Source organism: Myxine glutinosa, chromosome 5 (assembly GCF_964187855.1).
Source record: "Myxine glutinosa chromosome 5, kmMyxGlut1.1, whole genome shotgun sequence".
Classification (NCBI taxonomy): Eukaryota; Metazoa; Chordata; class Myxini; order Myxiniformes; family Myxinidae; genus Myxine; species Myxine glutinosa.
Genome location: NC_136265.1, coordinates 64,392,640 through 64,401,789, shown reverse-complemented (window position 1 = coordinate 64,401,789; position 9,150 = coordinate 64,392,640). Strand labels below are relative to the sequence as shown.

General features: G+C 45.1%; 1 pseudogene; it reads left to right on the top strand.

Annotated features, from left to right (window-relative positions):
• The first annotated feature begins 2,644 nt into the window (after positions 1 to 2,644).
• LOC144892108 (uncharacterized) lies at positions 2,645 to 4,581 on the top strand (annotated as a pseudogene).
• The last annotated feature ends 4,569 nt before the right edge of the window (positions 4,582 to 9,150 follow it).

The window sequence follows — 9,150 nt, the reverse complement described above, 5'->3', positions numbered from 1 at the left end:
TGTGATAGCCTTCCAGGTCCTCTTCCACTTTGTCAATTCTCTTTTCATTCCTTTTTTTTTTTTTTTTTTTTTGTCTATACAATTGAGGCTCGTGTAAGAGCAAGCACATTGATCATGAAAACATGCACAGACACATAAAACATGCAATGAAGGGAGTGGGAGACAAGATGGGGAGAGAGGGCGAAGCATACAAGTACAACATTTGAGAGCAGGGACATCGGGAGATCTGTGGGAGGAAGAGGTCATGGGGCGAGGGAAGGGGGGTGGGGTGGGAGAGTTAAAAAAAACATATGGACACTGCTATGACTTCCAGGAAAGAAGTCGGTATTTCAGAAAAGTGGATCTGGGGTGAATTAACGGGGGTAGAAAAGATCAACGTTTTGGATGGGGGAAGATAAGAGATGGTGGTGAACAGCTGTTTTAAAGACCTGGAGGGATGAGTGGGATTGAAGAGAGTGAGAGAGTGAGGAGTTTGTTCCAGATGCCGGAGAAAAGAGGAATGAAAGAGTGAAGGTGAGCAGAGAGTCTTAATTTTGGCAGTTTGACCAGAAGAGGGTTGCAGGCAGTTCTTGTGCGACCTGCAGGAGTACTTGGGGGACAGATCACAGACAGGGCTGGGGGGGCTAGGCCAGAAGGAGTTGGAAGAAGACAGAAATACCACCAACCGGCCTGCAGTGAGTGAGTGAAAGGCCCTCACAATTCGGCTTCATCGCGGGATATTCCAATGATTCTGAAAGCTTTGCTTTCAACAGCGTGAAGCCGAGCGAGGTGTGAGGCAGGAGCACCAGCCCAGAGGGGAGAGCAGTATTCCATTGAGCTGCGGATGAAAGCCTTGTTTGTGGTGAGGAGCTCAGGTGTGCCAAGGAAGGACTTTGCATGACGGAGAATGCCCAGTCGGCGACTGGCTTTGGAGGCCAGCTTGGAAATGTGTTTTTTCCAGGAAAAATCATGGCAGATTGTGAGCCCCAAGAGATTGATGACAGAACATCTTGGAGAGAATTGTTGAGAAAGTGGATGGGAGGGTTGTCTAGACGGTCTTTTCGGAGAGGCAAAGTGAGAGTGTGAGATTTATCACACTTGTTTGAGCAGTCTGTGATTTTGTCCAGGTCTGCAGAGAGTGAGGAGGCTGAAGACTGCCGATCTGAGGGATGAGGAATGGAACGGCAGAGAGTGGAGTCATCAGCAAAGAGATAGAGAGGATTTTCCAGAGTCGGAGAGATCATTGATGAAGACCAGAAAAAGCACAGGGCCCAGAACACTGCCTTGGGGAACTCCAGCCTGAACAGGAAGGGGAGATGAGAGAAATCCATTCAGGGCCACACGTTGACGACGACCAGAGTGGAAGTCCGCCAGCCATGCGTGGAGATTTCCATGGATACCGTAGGAGGATAGTTTGGTGAGCAGAGCGGGGTGTCAGACCGTATTGAAGGCACGTGATATATCAAGGAAGACAGCTCGAAGAGTCGCCATTACGTGATGATCCGTTTCTTCATTTATTTCCCTTATTTCTCTCATTTCATTTGTTTGCTCTCTTTCGGCTTTCATTTTTTAAAATTTGGGCATCCCTTTGTTCACGACAGGCATTTGCTTTAGCCATTATTCCATCAATCCTTTTTTCCAATCGTCCCATAAAATTTATCAGCATGGCCTGGACAGCCATCGGATCTGCTCCCTGAGTCTCATTTCCGCCATTGTGGGGTATGGGGTTTGAACGCTCGGGACGAGGGTGCCAATCCTATCCTCAAACTCATTTACCCCCGACCCATTTACTTCAGCCGCGTTCCCTTCCAGCGGCTCCATTTCGTTCATGTCCGCCATTACATGACTAGCCGTTTTCCCTGCTCGCACTTCATCTCCTCACAAAAAAGAATTTAAATTTCCCACGCTGCCCTTGCGTCTCGACACCAATCGCTATAAAATTTGGACCTCGGTTATACGATCCCCTCCCGCTCGATGACAGAAAGACGATCATTTAAAATTTAGAGTCCAAAAGCTTCATGCAATTTGCACTCGTTGAGTGTTGCACTCTCACCCCGGACACTGAGTGTCTCACAGGATTCGAATCCCAAACTCCAAACACCACTTGTCGAGTTTGTGGCTGATGAAAACCAGTTTTCGGCAGATAGCCGAACAGTCAACTCCGAGGCGGCAGTTCAAACAGGGTTTATTACTCGAACCCACAAACAAATAAACACACACAACAAGGAAAATTCACAATACAAGAATGAAATGGGGGGACACGGATTCTTCCTCGCGAAGATGACTGCCCCGAAGCGCTCTTGATCAATCTTTTTCCACATGCGCTCACGAGCCAAAGATGCACCACCACCTGCAACCAAGCCCAGAACCCGAGAGCGATGACTTCTGCGACCGCCCGCCACACAGTCAGTACCAGAGAGAGTGAGGGGGGAGGGGGATTGGCGTGGGTGCACCCTCCTTTGTCCAGTTTGTCCCTTTGCCCTTTTGGGCCAGTTTTCGATGAAAATGGAGTACTGCACATTGTGCTTTTTTTAAATGATGCATGTTTCACAGTAACAATGATTTATTGATGGTTTTCTAAATTGTCTTTGCAGAGAATCAATTGAAAATGGTTTCTTATTCCAAGTCAAGTTCCCAGTTATGTCAAGCAATACCCAGACGTGAGATGCCATACAAGTGCACTGTGTGCAGCAAGGAATTTTCTTGGTTGGCATCCTTGAATTATCAGAGAGTGGAACACGCCGAAGAGAAGCCTTGTAAATGTCCTGTGTGCAGCAAGAATTTTCCTCGTTCATCATTTTTACAAACGTGTCAACGAATACACAGAGAAGAGACACCCCAACTGTGTTCTGAACGCAACAAGGCGTTTCCTTTTGCTTCACGTTTGAAAAAGCATCGATGGATGCACACGGGAGAGAAACCTTTCAAGTGCACTGTGTGCAACAATGAATTTTCTTGGTTAGCATCCTTGAATCATCAAAAAGTAAAACACACAGGAGAGAGGCCTTATAAATGTCCTGTGTGTGGCAAGGATTTTGCTTTTTCATCAACTTTTCAAGTACATCAAAGAATTCACACAGGAGAGAGGCCTTATAAATGTCCTGTGTGCGGGCAGGATTTTGCTTATTCATCATCTTTAAAAGTACATCAAAGAACACACACAGGAGAGAGGCCTTATAAATGTACTGTGTGTGGGAAGGATTTTCCTCAATTATCATCTTTACAAAAACATCAAAGAAAACACACAGGAGAGAGGCCTTATAAATGTACTGTGTGCGGCAAGGATTTTGCTTTTTCATCAAGTTTCCAAGTACATAAAAGGATACACACAGGAGAGAAGCCTTTCAAGTGCTTTGAATGCCTCAAGACTTTTGGTAGCATCTCAGGGTTGAAGCGGCATGAAATGATACACACCGGGGAGAAGCCTTTCCAATGCTCTGAATGCGTTAAGGCTTTTATTGATCTCTACAAGTTGAAGCGACATCAAATAATACACACCAGAGATAAACCTTGCAAGTGATCTGAATGCCTTAAGGCTTTTACTCATCTCTTCAATTTGAAGCGACATCAAATAATACACTGGAGATTAACCTTTCAAGTACTCTTAATGCTTCAATGCTTTTGTTGACCTCTCCAATTTGAAGTGGCATCAAGTAATACATACCGGAGAGATGCCCTACACATGTTCTGAATGTAACAGGAGTTTTTCTCTTTCATCACATTTATCTTGACATCAAACGATCCACACACGATAGAAGCCCTACAAGTGCTTTGTGTGCACCAAGGTATTGTGGTATCAATGAAAGTTGAAGCGGCATCAAAAATCCACGCACAAAAGACAAAGAAGAGAAGACCTTCAGGTTAAGCCCGACAGGTCTTCAAGAAGATAGCACGTTTGATCCAATTCACCACCATCTCAAGTCACGCCACTCCACTCTCCCCTCATCCAATCTGTGATATTTTCTACCCCTGTTAACAATCCACTCCAAACCCGCCCTCTTCCAAATTTCCGAAGAGTTTGCTTCTGTATCCATCTTGTCGACCCCATGCATCCACCACTACCTCTTTCCTTCATACTCGTCTTATTTGCCCAACTCTCCCTCTATTTTATCCTTCAACTCTGCTGTTGGTGTTTCCCTCCCATCCCTCCTCCCCCTGTTGCTCCTCCTTTTGTTCTGTTGTGTCCTGATCCATTCAGTGTTCTAGCTCTTAACTCTTATGCAAAAAGTGTAGGTTCTGCAAGGTAGAAACAGAAAATACTGGTCACCTTCTTTCAGGATGTGAAAAAACAACTGTCTGAATAACTGCAGACACAAAAGGACAACAATGTGTGCAACATACACCATTTGGACATCAGAAAAAAATTCAATATCTCAGTCTCAGAAAAATCAAGGAAGCATGAACTGAAAGCGATTGTTGAACATGAGGATGCAATTTCATGTGTGGCCATATCATCCCATCAATTGTGAACAGAAAAACAAAGCATTGCAACAGGACATTGTACTTGTGCACAAAAAGGAAAAGATGGCATTGCTAATCGAGGGGTCAGTACCCAGCGACTTTGGTAGAAATAATGTGGAAATCAGGAAAATGACCAAGTAATCGGCATCTGAAACTGAGGCTAAGAGAACCTGGAAGCTGAAGAGTTCTGACAAAATGGGAATGATAAACACTTCTCTTAGATCTTCAAAATAGTCGGACAAACTAACGATTGGAGGCTGTCTGGGGTACAATGACAATCCTGGAAATAATCCTCAGTAGAAAACATTGAGAATATTTTTTCACAATTTGCACTGTGAAACGTGATGTTTTACCGAAATGGAGGTGGCTACTTTGAGTCCTGAGAAGACTCTGTTCCACCTTCTGAAAGCGGAAAATAGATGTTACAACAAACGAGAGAAGCCCTTCTTGTGTTCTGCTTGTAATAAGGATTTTCCCATTTATCATGACATGAAATGCATTGAAGGATAGACAAAGCAAAGAAGCTTTTGCTGGTGTCCCTCATTTGTGGATGGTAAAATGCATGCACCCTGCCAAGCTAAATCCCTAAATAATCAAACTCATTGAGTAAGTAACGGAGCTCTGGAATACCACATTGATATTGCAGCACTGAGACGGAAAAATCGACACATGACAAAATGGGTGCTGACAAAATGGGATGATAACACCAGAAGTGAAGATACCACATGTGTTCTTCCAGGGTGACTGTCTCTCTCCCTCTTGTTTTTCCGAGCTCTGGACCTACTGAGCAAACTCATTGATGATCAAGGACAGGGATACACCCGAACATCAAACAGTATAATGTCCAATGGGTCAGGAAAAGTGACCCATCTAATGTATATTAATGATTTAATGTTCTTCGAACCAAACGACGGAAAATTTTCAGAACCATTAAAACTGGTAAAATAGCATTCAGACGACTTGTAAAATGCTGCTAAATGTGCGGAGTGCACATTCATAAGAGGTTGACCAACAACATTGGATAACATAAATATCGACCAAAGAACAACAATGCAGGAGCAAGAAAATGAAACATCAGGCATGTACCTCAGAGTAGAAGAGGGTGACCAAATATTTCGCAAAACAAATGCGGAAAACAATTGACAGAGAATATCTGCAGAGAACGAGGCAAATTCTAAAAACACATCTCTCCCCAATGAATAAAATGGAACTTGAAAACCAGCCCGCAGTGCCAGTTTTCCAAAATATTGTTGTAGTTTTGTATTCCCTGGGAGATTGAAGCACATACACAAAGAGTAAAGCTAGTTATATCGTAGTATTCTGTTTCACTATTCAGTATACGTAGTGTGTTCAAAAAGTATCCGACCTTTATTTTTCGTGCGTAAAAAAAAAGAAGCTAGGGAGGCGTTGATTGGTGCACGTATGTAGGCGATCCTAATGCGCATGCGTGAATTTTTTCCCACCTGCAGAAGCTGTCATTCGACGGCAGACCGCCGATGAGTGAGGACATGCAAGCGAACGCCGTCGGATTTTTGTTTTTGACAAAATGACGGAAAAACTTGAACAACGCTACTGCATCAAATTTTGTGTAAAGCTTGGCGATTCCCAAGTGGAAACGATCTGCAAGATTCAACACCGTTCATTCCATTATGAAGAAGGATTTGGGCTTCAGGAGAATCTCAGCGTAGTTCGTACCAAAGCTGCTAACGATTGAGCAGAAGCAACTCCGTTTGCAGATCGCACAGGACATGCTGGAGACTGTGAACAGCGATCCCAGCTTCCTCAACACAGTGATCACTGGCGATGAGTCCTGGGTTTATGGGTACGACCCAGAAACCAAGTTGCAGTCATCACAATGGAAGCATCCAACATCCCGAGGCCAAAAAACACAAAATTTGATGCAGTAGCGTTGTTCAAGTTTTTCCGTCATTTTGTCAAAAACGAAAATCCGACGTCGCTCGCTTACATGTCCTCACTCATCGGCGGTCTGCCGTCGAATGACAGCTTCTGCAGGTGGGAAAAAATTCACGCGTGCACATTAGGATCGCCTACATACGTGCACCAATCAACGCCTCCCTCGCTTCTATTTTTTTTACGCACGAAAAATAAAGGTCGGATACTTTCTGAACACAGTATATATTGCATTCATGTGAGCAGATATGCATTGAGAGTGTTTAGTTAGAAATCCCATTTGTACTTTTCCTCTACTATACACTCTCTGCATTCATGTCACATGTTACATGCACCATTTACAGTCCCTCCGCCAAAGAATCCTCACTCACCCAGCCTGCCATAGTGAAACCCCCAGCTTCAACACCACATACAGCTGCACCAAATCGGTTTGTTGAACATCTGAGACCAATTGACCATCTTAAGGGAGACAGTGCACCAGAACTGGAAAGGCCAATCAACAAGTGTCATCAGAAGTTGGGAGTACTGAAACACCAATCAGGTACAAGGAGGAAGGATCTGTCGGCAGACAAACTCCTCCTACTGACTGGGGGAGAGGGGTGGGGATCGGCAATGCGAGTAGGTGGGTACAGATTCTCGTAAAAAGCGAGAGTCGAGCTCACGAACAGAATTATTGGTGGCACATGCTCATCCGATTTGGTGCAAGGTGTGAGGGGCAGATACACCAGCTTTCTCTTTCTCTTTTCCTCGATGCATGCGGTGCCAGCAACCTCAGAGTTGTGAAGTCATTGATAAGGTTCAGAGGGTGGGTCTGTCTTGTTGTGGACAATGTGGATGTCCACATACTCCACATAATTGTGAATGTAACAGCCATTATTTTTTCCTTTGTTAAATTTGCCTGATTGTTGTGTACTAAAATCCCTTTCCTGAAGAAACTGTGTCCTGATTGATTTTGATTGCGGCAGAAGATAATTTTTTTTTTTTTTTTTTTTTTTTTTTTGTATACAAATCGAGGCTCGTGAAAGAGCTAACATTAATCACAAAAAAAGACAAACCGACACACAAAACACAAAAAACAAGGGGAGCGGCAGACAAGATGGGGAGAGAGGGGGAAGGACACAAACACAACATTTGAGAGCAGGGACATCGGGAGGACTTGGGGGGAAGTGGGAGAGGAATAAAACATATGAACGCTGCAAGGACTCTGGGGTGAATTACCGGGGGTAGAAAAGATCAAGGTTTTCGATGGGGGAAGATAAGAGATGGTGGTGAACAGCTGTTTTAAAGACCTGGAGGGAGGAGTGGGATTGAATGGAGTGGGGGAGTTTGTTCCAGAGGCGGGAGAAAAGGGGAATGAAAGAGTGAAGGTGAGCAGAGAGCCTAGACTTTGGCAGTTTAACCATAAGAGGGTTGCAGGCAGATCTTGTGCGACCTGAAGGAATATTGGGGGGACAGAGCACAGAGAGAGCTGGGGGAGCAAGGCCGGAGAGGAGTCGGTAGAAGACAGAAAGACCACCAACCTGCCTGCGGTGAGTGAATGAAAGGCCCTCGGAGTTGACTACATCGCAGGAGATTCCAATGATTCTGAAAGCTTTGGCCTCAACAGCGTGAAGCCGAGCAAGGTGTGAGGCAGGAGCACCAGCCCAGAGGGGGGAACAGTATTCCATTGCGCTGCGGATGAAAGCCTTGTATGTGGTGAGGAGCTCAGGTGTGCCAAGGAAGGACTTCGCATGACGGAGGATGCCCAGTCGGCGACTGGCTTTGGAGGCCAGCTTGGAAATGTGGTTTTCCCAAGAAAGATCATGGCAGATAGTGAGACCCAAAAGCTTGAGCGACAGAACTTCTTGGAGAGGATTGTTGAGAAAGTAGATGGGAGGGTTGTCCAGTCGGTCCTTTCGGAGAGACATTGTAAGAGTGTGAGATTTGTCAGGATTGAAAGACATGTTCCACTTGTTTGACCAGTCTGTGATTTGTCCAGGTCTGCAGAGAGTGAGGAGGCTGCAGACTGCCGATCTGAGGGATGAGGAATGGAGCGGCAGATAGTGGAGTCATCAGCAAAGAGATAGAGAGGATTTTCCAGAGAGTTGGAGAGGTCATTGATGAAGACCAGAAATAGCACAGGGCCCAGAACACTGCCTTGGGGAACTCCAGCCAGAACAGGAAGGGAAGATGAGAGAAATCCATTCAGGGCCACACGTTGCCTACGACCAGAGAGGAAATCCACAAGCCATGAGTGGAGATTTCCCTGAATACCATATAGTCTAGTAGGAAGACTAGGTCCCCCTGCACCCCCCGGAGATATACTTCTAATCAGTGTTTCTAGATTGGAAAAAATGTGTAGAAAATGACTAGCTATGGCCCCAAGCTGAAAAAATGTCCCACATACCATTTTTATGCAAATTACTGCTGCAAATTTTATGCAAAATTATGCAAATTTTATGCAAATTTTTGATGAGGAGTAGAGTTGAGGGGTCTTTGAGGGCTTCATCGAGGTGCTCTCGGTTGCAAGACTGGGTCATTCTGAGAAGCACAGCAGGGTCAGAGATCATGATGTTCTCCTCCTCAGTGAATCTCTCCATCAACAGCCTCTCCATTGCCTCACACACTGTTTTGAGGCAAAAGAGGGACTTTGCGTAGGCCTTTCCACTGAGAACACCTTTGAGAGATCCACTTGTTACTAGTTGTGCCTCAAAGAGAATCTCTGCATATCCAGAACCACGCATCTTGTGTCCAGTGAGCATCCCGATGTAGTTCATGGATGTGTGGAAGGGTCCAATCGTTACTACATGACTAGCAAAT